Raw genomic sequence first — 12,752 nt, 5'->3', positions numbered from 1 at the left:
ATTAAACTTAACAATTCACTTCAGGCAATTTATTCCTGGTGTAACACTTGGGGCATGAAATTAAACACATCAAAAACTCATTGCCCATCTCCGCCGTGTTATCAGCGCCTAGCTGCGATGCGAGCAGAGGGCGGATAGAATAACGAAGCTCCAGTGCACGTGCGTTCAAGTCACCCGAGAGGCGTTGCTGTTTCGAACTCAATCGGTCTGAGGACGCGAAAACGAGCTCTCACTGCGCCGTCTCTTACAACGCATCTCGGGTGCGCGCGCGCCTGCTCGATAGCCCCGCGCTCGTGGCCGCTGCAGTGACCAAATAACTTCAAAATTAACGTCTTCAGTGCCGGCGACACCTTTTTCGGTAGCTGCTGGCCTTTTAACAAAAAGAAATCCAATCCCGCCTGCATTTCATACACTTGCTGGGCAAGACGTCGGAATTGCCAATCCTTGCCTAAGGGTCTCATTGGAGGGGCCGTAACTATTAGTGCCACCACATTATGCAACATGTTTTCAATGATTGTGAAAGCTGATGTGGAGGAGAATGAGTGGACAAAGTTTAAGAAATATAAAAAAATGGTTATTTTTTTAATTGTCGTCAGAAGTTTTCATTGTTCGGTGTTTTCTTGAATTTAGCCCGATCATATCTCTTTACTGAAACGTTATATAAATACAAGATTCGGCAGTTTGGTAGATAAGCATGCGAAGAATGTAATGCGGAATTTGTGTCGCTCTGCTACAAGGCTTTTTTGAGATAAAGACGTTCAAAGTAAAGAAAATAACGTTTCCTGGGCCAATTTGGAGGTTTTTTATAAAAACATCTACACTACACATAAAAACTAAAAATACCTGAGCAGAAGCAAAAACATGCATATATTGAGTTAAAGAAATTTCAGCTACCTAACTTTACTACATTTTGTGCAATTTATAACGAAATTTGGCCGAAACGGCGGAGCGGATGAGCGCTCCACTCCACCTCTTCGTCATTATTGATTTCCTGTGCTTCGAAAACATTTTTGGCGGCAAAACAAATTGCGGATCTCTTCTTTGCACTCATCAGGCAATAAGATATGAAATTTTGAAATAAATTTAAGAGGTCGACCAGCCATCGTTTGTTCGATCTTACGTGGAGTCACCCTGCAGTATATACAAATAATAATAAAAAAGTAAATACACACAAACAAAAGCTGCGTGCACATCACGTTTTTCTTTCTTTTTTATTTGCTCCTCACTCTGCTTTCCGCTGACGGCTCTCCGCGGTTTGGCATTCGCCAACCACTCGCGCCATGTCAGCGCTGCGGCGAATGCTCGCCGGCGTGTCCCGCTTTACTGCTGCTGGCGGTCGTTTCCGGGAGTTGGTCGAACTAGAGGACCAGGTTGAACCCTGTAGTACACAGCAGTCAATGTTACGCGGTAACATGTATAACAGTCTCAAACAGCACCGGCGAGCGAAACTTGAGGCTAAATGGCGTTCATATAAGCGCCAATTTTGAAAATAGGCATTTATAGGCATTTGTAAGCATTTAGGCACGAACGCCAAAAATAGGCATTTATAGGCACTGTGACGCAACTGTTAACGCGACCTTTATTAGGCCCCGAAATCACGGTGAAGCGATCGCACCCGAGGCACAGATCTCACAATAAAGCAGCGTTCCCACCACCGATGAAGACGACGAACACCCATGATGATGAACGTGCATGAAGAGGGTAGATGTGTCTAATGAACGCCCACACTAGCTTCCCCACCACGCGAGAGCGGTCATCCTGACCGCAGTTTAAAGCGAAGAAGAGCGCCTTGTGAAAGGCTTCATGCGCGATACGTGGACTATCTCTGCGGCCCGGCAGCGGCGGTCCGCTGGAAGAACAACGGGTACCACGCGATAGTTAACGGGAGACGTTTGCTCCAAGACCGTGTAGGGGCAATAAAGCGTAACTGAAATTTTTCGCACAAGCCAGTAGTGCGAACGGGAAGGAGCACTTCATCGCCAGGGCTGAAGGACACGGAGCGATGAGATGCATCATAGTCAAGCTTGCGGTCCTGTTGCCTTGCTTCAGTGTTGACGCGGGCCAGCTGGCGGCAATGAAGCAGCCGGGACACGTATCCTTCACTGGTGGATGGAGATGGTTTAACAGGCGCAGAGAAGAAGGAAACGTCGAGGAAAGAAGAGGGGAAACGACCACGGACGAGATAGAACGGCGAGTAACCGGTTGTACGCTGTACGGAGGTATTGTACGCGAAAGTCACAAATGGCAAAATTGCGTCCCAGTTTGTGTGGTCCGGTTGGATATACATGGCTATCATGTCTGAGAGCGTGCGATGAAAGCGTCAGTCAGCCCGTTCGTTTGCGGATGGTAACTGGAGCTTGTCTTGTAGGTGGTGCCGGATGCCTTGAGCTCTTCGTCAACGAGTTGTGAAAGGAATACCTTTCCACGGTCGCTCAGGATGACACGAGGAGCACCGTGACGAAGGATTATGGCTCGGAGTATAAAATCAGCAACTTCGGAAGCTGATGCAGAAGCCACGGAAGTTGTTTCGGCGTAGCGTGTCAGATGGTCGACAGCTGTAACGATCCATCGATTACCGGTGACTGTCATCGGAAGCGGACCGTACAGATCGATGCCAACTACCTCAAATGGTTCCAGTGGACACGGGAGTGGTTGTAGTTGTCCGCTTTGAGCTGATGTGGGGAGCTTTCGACGCTGACAAAGGGCGCACGCGCAACGCACTTCGCTACACTTGTGGACAAGCCCGGCCAGTAGTAGTGACATCTGATGCGATCGTGCGTTTTCTGAAATCCCAAGTGTCCAGCGGTCATGTCGTCGTGGTATGCCTTGAGGACTTGAGCTCGAAGAGAGCGAGGGAGAACGGGCACCCAGCGTTGACCGTCAGGATGGTAGATATGGCGGTACAGGACGCAGTTGTCGAGCTTGAATTGCGTCAGCTGTCGACAAAGACGGGCGTTAGGGGGCCGAGAAGTCCCGTCAAGGCGGTCCATAAGGCGGTGACAGTAAGGATCAGCGCGTTGGTGAGATAACAATGAACCACACTCGTTGGAATAAGTCGTGCCCATAGTAGCTGAGCATGAAACGTATGGAGAAGGGACGGCCGAGAGCTCGTCGCGTGTGGTAGTGGTGGTGCCGTTATATGGTTCCGAAGGAAGCGGGCAGCGCGAAAGTGCGTCGGCGTCTTGGTGTTTTTTCCCCGACGTGTATGTAATACTGAAGTCATATTCTTGCAAACGAAGAATCCAGCGACCAAGGCGGCCAGACAAGTTCTTGAGTGTCGAGAGCCAGCACAAGGCGTGATGGTCTGTAACCACAGTAAAGTGGCGGCCGTGAAGGTAAGGTCGAAACTTCTGTACAGACCAAACGACGGCTAGGCACTCCTGCTCGGTGATGGTATAATTCTTTTCGGCGGGTGTCAGTACACGGCTGGCGTATGAGACAACCCTCTCGCGTGAGCACTTGTCTCTCTGTAGCAGAATACCACCAATGCCATGACCACTAGCGTCCGTATGCAGGAGTGTAGGTGCGGTTTCATAGAAATGGCAAAGGACTGGTTCGGACTTGAGGGCACACTTCAGATGAACAAACGCCGATTCACATTCAGGAGACCACGCAAAGGGAACGCCGGAGCCGAGCAGCTTGTGCAAAGGCGAAGCGATAGAGGCGAATTCTCGAATGAATCGACGAAAATAGGAAGCGAGGCCGAGAAAACTGCGCAAATCTTTAGCTTTTTCAGGACGCGGGAAGCGCTGGACAGCGGAAATCTTGTCTGGATCAGGACGAATGCCGTCCGTGCTTACGATGTAACCTAACACTTTAATTGTCTTGCTCGCAAAGCGGCACTTCTTGGTGTTCAGCTGAAGGCCTGCGTTGGCAAGACACGTGAGAACTTCGTCCAGACGTTGCAAATGCTGATGGAATATTGATGAGAAAATAACGATATCGTCCAAATAGCACAAGCAAGTTTTCCATTTCAGGCCTCGCAAAACGGTGTCAATCATGCGCTCGAATGTTGCTGGAGCATTGCAAAGGCCGAATGGCATGACGTTGAATTCGTAGAGCCCATCTGGCGTAGAAAACGCTGTCTTTTCTTTGTCGTCCTCGTGCATGGGTATCTGCCAATGGCCCGAACGCAGGTCTAGACTTGAGAAGTACTCGGTACCCTGTAGTGAATCCAAGGCATCGTCTATGCGCGGCACGGGGTAGACATCCTTGCGGGTGACGTATTAAGTGCCCGGTAGTCTAGGCAAAATCTCACGGAGCCATCTTTTTGCCATACTAAAACAACGGGAGATGACCAAGGACTCGCTGAGGGACGTATGATCTTCCGTTGCAACATATCGGCGACATTTTCTTCAATGACCTTCCTCTCTGATGAAGAGACGCGATATGGTCGACGGCGTACGATAGAAGTGCCATCCGTCTCGATCCGATGCGTGATAATGGACGTTTGTCCCAAAGAGGAGGAATGGGCATCACCACGGCCTATCCACCATGGATTATCAGTGGGCACCAGCGTGATCCCCCCATGTTCGCCGGACTTCGAGTTGAAGATGTGGAGGATTGGTTGGACCACTACGACCGAGTGAGTTCAACAAACAACTGGGATGATCCGGCCAAGCTTCGCCGTGTTTCTTTCTACCTCACGGACATAGCGAAAACGTGGTATTTCAATCACGAAATTGATTTCACGGACTGGACCCATTTCAAGCAACAGCTTCGCCAAATTTTCGGCACTCCGGCAGTTCGTTCTGCCCTCGCAAAGAAGACCTTGGACGCTCGCAAGCAACGACTTGGCGAATCCTACACCTCATACACTGAGGATGTGCTTGCTCTTTGCCGACGTTTCAACACCTCCATGACCGAATCAGAGAGGGTTCGCCATCTGCTGAAAGGCATCGGCACTATCGCCTTCAATGCGTTGGCCATTCAGAACCCGACAACAGTCGCCGACGTTGTTGCCACGTGCCAACGCCTAGAGGAACTCGAGTCCCAACGGTTGCCGCCGGACATCCCTAACACCGCCACCGCCGATCCCTCGTTGCGTGCTATGATCCGCGCGATCATACGGGAAGAGCTACAATCTCTTGGCCTATCAGCGACCCCTTGTCCACCTCACGCCTCCAGCACTCTTTTGCGCGACGTGATCAATGAGGAGTTGGCGTCCATGGCCGCTCCAGCGTATGTGAACTCTCTGACCCCTCGACTCCAACCAACGTACGCACAAGTCCTCGCTGGTTCACCAGGTGTCGTGCAATCGATGTCTGCACACTCGACGCCTGTCCACCTGGCTTCGATGACACCGAGTGCGCGTAGCCAGCCCTTTCACCCACCATGGCGATCGCCTCGTTCGGTCTGCTATTACTGAGGGTATCGTGGCCACATTGCACGCTTTTGTCGTAAGCGTCAGCAGGACAAGCGCCGTGGATTCGACACCTACGAACGGGATGATGGTGCCGCCGGGGCCACTTTTCAACGCCGTCCTTACGCTCCGCCGCCACGTCGCTCTCCATCGCCAACTGCAACATCCGAGACGGCACCAACTTACCGCCCCACTAGACGCCGCTCACCGTCGCCCCTTCGCCGCTCTACGTCACCACTGCGACCTGTCTCGCAGTTCACCGACCACACCCGAGGCACAGATCTCACAATCAAGCAGCGTTTCCACCACCGATGAAGACGACGAACACCCATGATGATTAACATGCATGAAGAGGGTAGATGTGTCTAATGAACGCCCACAGCACTCTAAAACACTATAAAAGCCCTTCTTAGCCTCTAATTTATGCTCATATATCAAAATAGCGCGATAGGAGCACAAGGAACAAAATAAGCATTTGCCTAAAATACGGTCTCTACTGATCGCATAGCAAGCTGCCAAGTATGCAAACAAAAGTATTCTCTAGCATGAAAAGACATTGTAAACCAACATAAGGCACAAAAAGAGGCAGCCATTTCCAGGATTTAGAGACATCATCTGCACGTGGCATCATCTCATGGCGGCATCAACGGCGCCCTGCTGTAACTGCATGGAAAATAGGGAAAAAATCATATCTGACCAGAAATAAGCTACTTACCAAAAAGGCCTCCCAGTTCTATACAAAAGAGACCCGCTGGAATATTTTAGTAAAATTGAAGTGTCGGAACACAAAGCATGTGGGTTCTAAGGACAGCATACCACCACCCAATGAAAACACAGGGGGCTGCATTGTAATGTATTAAACGCTCAGGGAAGCCACGCGATTTGTAGTGCGACATTGCAATTTTACTAGAATGTTCCAGTGCGTCTCTGCTGTATAGAACCTGGAGTCCTTTTTGGTATCTAGCTTTTTTTGTCAGATTGTAATGGACGTGACTCGGAGCCAGACGCTCAGCAACAGTACAAAAGGTTTATTTCGCGTTCCGATCAATAGCGGCACACGGATGACGCCATTCACACGTGGCTCACGTGCGCCTCAACACATAGAGCGGCGTTTGGTGCCGCGTCCTAACACTCCTCCCTTTTAAGCTTAAATATATGCACAGTGTTTCTAAACACTGGAGCCAAAGCGAACGACTGGTCTACGAGTTCGTGTAGATCTTCTCAGCTCGGGTCCCTCGGGCGTGTAGAGAGGACTTGGGCTGCTGACGCCAAGCTCCACGTCGACAGGTGCTTGTACCGGAGGAAGCCGGAAGTGGTAGTCAGGTAGTGGCTCTGAAGACTTCTCCGTCGGCTATGCGCGCCTCAGTTGGCTTGCGATGCCTATGGTGCACGTCGCCATTGGCCATCCGAACTAGATAGGAGACAGGACCCTTCACTTTGATTACTTCAGCCAACTTCCATCGTGGTCCCGCAGCGAAGCTTCGGGCGTAGACCGAATCTCCTACACCAAATCCTTTCACAGTGATGTCAGAGGTGGTGTGCTGACGGACTGGGTGCAGCTTGTCTAATGCTGAACGTAATTTTCTGCCCATCATCTCCGCCGGGCTCTTTCCAGTCTCTGAATGTGGGGTGGTATGTTGTTTATATAAGAAGCGGGATACCTTGCACTGGGTGTCGTTTCCCGACGGTTTCTTCAACGCTTCTTTTACTTCCCTCACCATTCTTTCGGCCCTTCCATTACTAGAAGGGTGATAAGGTGCTGTAAACACTGAGCGGATGCCGTTAAGCTTGAGAAACGCTTGCATCTCCTCGCTCGTGAATGCGGTTCCGTTGTCGAAAACGATAACATCTGGAACTCCGTGAGTGGCAAACAGTGCACGTAGAGCTGAGATTACTGCCGAAGTTTTCATGGAAGGCATAATCTTCACTTCAGCCCAATTGGAGAATGCGTCCACCACGATGAGAAAAACTTCGCCATGTACTGGTCCGGCAAAGTCGATGTGCAAACGGCTGCAAGGTTGATCTGGCTTAACCCAGAAGTGAACTGGTTCTTTTGGATCGCTTTGACGGTTCACTTGGCATCTTTCACAGTGACGCACAAACTCCTCGATTTCTTTGTCCATTTTCGGCCACCATATTAGCGATCTTGCTTGACTTTTCATAGCTGTCATGCCAGGATGATTTGCGGGCAACAAGCGAAGAACATTATTTCTTGCTGCTTGAGGTATGACCACTCGATTTCCCCAGAGGATGCAATCCCGATGCAGAGATAACTCATTCTTTCTTGTTGCAAAAGCCGCAAGATCGTTGTCAAACTTTGTCGGCCAACCAGAGAGAATGTAATTCTTCACCGTGGGCAATATGTGGTCCCTCTTCGTGAGTTCCGCGATGTCAGCTTGTAAGGGTGGATACTCCACAGCGTCCAACAGCAACACGTCATCAGGTGGTTGGGTCTCGTCTTCGCGTCCCGGTACTGGAAGACGGCTTAATGCGTCAGCGTTGCTGTTGCGGTGACCTGGTCGATATTCCAAGGTGTAGTCATATGCAGCCAAAAGAAGAATCCAACGAAGCATTCTTGGGGAAACAACTTCCGGAATGCGTTTCTCTCTGTTAAACAATCCCAGCAGAGGCTGGTGATCAGTCGTAACAATGAAGTTACGTCCAGCCAAATATTGGTGGAACTTCTTTACGCCATACACAATGGCTAAGCCCTCCTTGTCAATCTGCGCATACTTTCGTTCGCTCGATCCAACCGTTTTAGAAGCGTATGCTATTGGGCGTTCTGTGCCATCTTGTTCCCGATGAGCCAACACGGCTCCAATTCCAACAGGTGATGCGTCGCACGACAGCACAATTGTTTGCTTCGGGTCATACGAAATAAGAACTTCTTCTGACGATAACAAGCTATTCAGCGCTACAAAGGCTCGGTCGTGCTGGCTATTCCAGCTCCAAGCACTGTCTTTGTCCAACAAGCGGTGAAGTGGTTCCGCGACTTCTGCTTTTCCTTTTAGGAATCGGCTATAAAAATTGATTCGCCCAAGGAATGATTGCAGTTCTTTCTTTGATGACGGCGTCGGTGCGTTCAGGATCGCATCCACTTTGCTTGTAGAAGGATGAATGCCCGTAGCATCAATCACATGACCCAAAAACTCAATGCTCGACTTACGGAATTCGCATTTTTCTTTGTTCACCCGCAGACGTGCGTTCTGTAGCCGGGTGAGCACTGCCTGTAGGCGTTCTGCGTGCTGTTCTGGCGTCTCTCCTGAGATTAAGATGTCATCGAGATAGCATTTGACTCCCGATACTCCTGCCAACAACATGTCCATGGTGCGCTGGAACAACCACGGCGCTAGGAAATGCCAAAAGGCAGTCTGCGCACTTTAAATAAGCCCTTCATAGTGTTTACAGTAAGGACATTAGCTGATGCGTCATCCACAACAAGCTGTTGATAGGCCTGACCAAATCCAGCTTCGTGAAAATTTTGCTTGGCCCTAGCGTTCCTAGCATTTCATCAGTTGTGGGCAAGGGATAGACGCTACTTTGAACGGCCACCGTGCTGCGATAATCACCACACAAGCGTACGGAACCATTTCGCTTTCTCACGACTACGATGGGGGTTGGCCATGTAGAGGACTGTACTGGCTCCCACACGCCTTGCTTAGCAAGCCTGTCTATCTCTGCTGCCACGTCAAAAACACCGGCTGTGCTTCATTTTTTAGATCAGTGTGCACTGGTTGTTGAGTGCATCCTGGAAGATCATTCGTAAAGACCTCTTGAAATCGCTGAAGCATTTCTGACTCATCAGATATTTTCTTTATTCCTTGAATTTTAATTCCTAAAGCCTTCAACCAACTTCTTCCAAGAAGACTACTGCCTTGCTTGTTCACCACTAGTAAAGGCAACTTTGCACATTTTTCTTTGAAACGCACTTCGACAATTGCTTTTCCCAGCGTCTCAAGTGGCTCTTTCGTCCAAGTCACAAGCTGCGTTCCGGTACTGACTAGCGGAATTTTGCCTGCGCGTCCTTGAATTGCTCGCCACGTTTCTTGACTAACCAGCGAGTGAGACGCTCCTGAGTCTACTTCCATCTGCACCTCTTTCCCTTGAATCAGCACAGTGGTAATAAATTTATCTGACTCGCGAACTTCGTAAACAGAGTAAAGCTCTTCCACTTCGTGCAACGGTCTGCTTGCCTGACTTTGCTTCCGTGCCGGACTTTTTCCTGGCTTCTGTGCCGCAGTTTGATTATGACTTGACGGCGATTCTTTTCTGAAGCGACAAGCTCTAGCGATATGGCCTCTTTTCTTGCAAAAGTGACAAGCTTCATAACGAAATTTGCAAGTTTTAGAACTGTGCTCACCGTTGCAGCGGTAACAGACGCCATCTCTGGACGCAGCTGGCTCCTTTCGGCGCGTTTCATGGACGGCCGCGTCGCCTATGCAGTTCGCTTCGCTGAGGCTCTGTGTCCTGATTTCTCGTTGCTGCCGTTGGGTTGCTTCCGCTGTCACGGCCATGTCGTACGCCACAGTGAATGTCAGGTCCCTTTCTGCCAGTAGGCGTTGCTGACACAGCCTCGTTGCTGATGCCGAAGACGAAACGATCTCGCGTCATCTCGTCCATAGGAAGCGTGTCGTCTCCGAAGCCACAGTTTTCAGCCAGTCTTCTCAGCGCTGTCACGTAATCTGCAACGCTTTCGCCTTGCGCTTGGTTACGCTTGTAAAATAAAAATCTACCGTACAGCACTGACGGTTTCGGATGCATGTGTTCTCGGACCGCTTTCTTGATCTTCTCGTAGGCTGCAGCAGTTGGCCTTTCGGGTTTGACCAGCGTCACGATGAGACTGTAAGTTTCTTCTCCACAGGAGCTGAGTAAAACAGCACGCTTTTCTTCATCCTTCGAAAGCTTGTTGGCTTCGCAGTACATTTCAAGTCGCTCCACGTACTCGTCCCATGACGCCCTTGTACCGAGACGGTACTCCCCGATGCCGCTGACTACATTGCATTGCGCGTCTTGTTCGGGCCTGCGCTGGTCCGCTGCCTGTCTTCGTCGCCACTGTAATGGACGTGACTCGGAGCCAGACGCTCAGCAACAGAACAAAATGTTTATTGCGCGTTCCGATAAATAGCGGCACACGGATGGCGTCATTCACACGTGGCTCACGTGCGTCTCAACACATAGAGCGGCGTTTGGTGCCGCGTCCTAACACAGATATCATTTTTTTATCCGTTTCCCCCTCAGTTACAGCCGGCTACTATTGCCACAGAGATGGCACTACGTGCACATGTCACTATATCCTGGTCATGCAGATCAGCAGAACAAAGCCTGTTGGTCCAATCATTCCTTGAAGCGACACATTTTACTTAAAAATATATGGTTGTGAAATAATTTATAAGGTGAACGGAATAAACTTTGCACTCTCTAAACAGGTCATCACTGACCAGAGCAAAACAACATTGACGCATCTACGTACAGGCTCTTTCACACTTAGGGGCAAACTCAAAGCACATTGCAATGCGCTCCAAGTTTTCCCCTAAGTGTGACAGCCTGCACATTCTGAACATGCGTTGCACAGCCAGGCACCTAGGTTGCTGGTCAGTAACAGATGCGAAAAGCTAAGCGTGTTCCTCTTTTCTCTTAAAGGGGCCCTGCAACACTTTTCGAGCATGCTCAAAAAGCGCTGCCGATGGGTAGTCGAGGCTCCCAAGAACACGCGAGCCAAATATTATAGCGATGCGCACGGCCTGGAATTTACAATAAATTCTCAAAGTCAGCTGAAAATCGCTCCCTCTTCTCTCGACAAATGATGTATTAGTCTGCAAAATATGACGCGATTGTCGGCAGTTCCACCATTGGCTGATGTTATAATCACGATAAAACCCTCATTATTACTTTCGTTGTTAATTTTGAGTTCAATAAGTAGATAATATGTATGTTTATATTCTCTTATCGCGTTAAAAACACCGAACAAACATTAATATTAGCACTTCCGGTCTCACCGACAGCTCGTCTGCTCGTAGTTGCGTGGTTCCGTTTTCTTCGCCATGCGCAGTGCCGAAAACGTGAATATTTCTGTGCTTTTGACCATCGCCGGTTGCTGTTGAGAGTGGCAGCCGTTCGAGTGTTGCCTCGTCAGCTGGGAACTGCATCGTCGGCACGTTCTCACGACCGACCGAGGCAGGGGCGCAGCATGTCTCCGATAACAATGCTGGCGTCCGGTAATGGCGGCGCTTCGGGGTCGTCTGCCAGTGCCGTCTTACGAGGCGGTGTATCGGAGTATGGGCCGAAACCGATCTCAGCTGTCATTCGTTCCAAACGAGCGCGCAGGTTTGCTTCCATGGTTGGCAGAGCGATGAAAACACTACGGCGTTCCAAGTGCACACCAAACATTACCAAACCGACGCGCAGTTTTCAAGCACGCGCGATACACAGTGCGATCGGCTCCGCTCGACGAGAACGACGCAAGCCGACCGGAAGTGGCGGCACAGACCACGTGGTTGCGCCCAGATGTCAGAGAGAAAAAAATGAAGAAAAAAATTCCGCCGGCGCTGTTGGGCGGAGCCTCGCTCCTCTGCGCTCCCTCCCTCGACTCGCTGCCTAGCTTTCCGCGCGCTCGCGGCGTAGAGTGGAGGGCAAAAGCTGCGGAACGTGATTTCTCTAATTTAGTGACACCACTTAGACTTGACGGATTCGAAAAATTTTTGCGGCATATGACTCGTGAAGAGTCATACGTCAATAATGAGACTATTCCATTAAAACTCAGAAAGGTGTTGCAGGGCCCCTTTAAGCCCAACATAAGTGATTTAATTACAATGTTGACTGGCACTCTCTGCAATACGCTTTAGCATTTTCAGTTTCAGTCGTTGCATTTTTAGTTGCTGCTTGTAACGTTGTCGCTCCTCAGCCTGACATTCATCCATGTTGTTCAGAATATCTTTTAATAAAGTTGCCGCTGTTTTTCGCCGTTTAGCATTAGCTGCCACTCGTGCCGCATCAACTTTGGAGGAACGGTGATCAGAAACATCATCAGTGCTCTCACCAGTGGCTACATGCATTTTCCGAGTCTATCCCGATAGCTGTACATCTGACAAGGCTGATGTTGATGGCTCCAAAGGCATGCTTGATGCAGTTGGTGCCTGGTACTCTGCACTTGAAGACAACAAGTTGTCCATTTCTTTATAGAAGGGCCACTCCTTCCTATCCCTTCCACTCTTCCGCTTGTGTAGGCGATGCTTATGATAGGTTCTCTTTATCCCTTTGAATTTTGTCTCACAGTCAGAGGCTGTTCTCAAGTGGCCAGTTGAAGTTTAGCGCTCGACCTCTCCGCTTTCTCCTACAGTTTTCTCGTTCTTTCTTTCATATTTTGCGCGGAAATGTACCCCATATATTTCAA

General features: G+C 49.8%; 1 pseudogene; it reads right to left on the bottom strand.

Moving 5' to 3' along the window:
* Positions 1–6,681: 6,681 nt before the first annotated feature.
* Positions 6,682–12,531, bottom strand: LOC125756964 (uncharacterized; annotated as a pseudogene).
* Positions 12,532–12,752: the final 221 nt, after the last annotated feature.

The sequence above is a fragment of the Rhipicephalus sanguineus genome, chromosome 1 (genome assembly GCF_013339695.2).
Source record: "Rhipicephalus sanguineus isolate Rsan-2018 chromosome 1, BIME_Rsan_1.4, whole genome shotgun sequence".
Taxonomy (NCBI): domain Eukaryota; kingdom Metazoa; phylum Arthropoda; class Arachnida; order Ixodida; family Ixodidae; genus Rhipicephalus; species Rhipicephalus sanguineus.
Note: the sequence above shows the minus strand (reverse complement) of the source record. Positions and strands in the feature narration are given on the sequence as shown.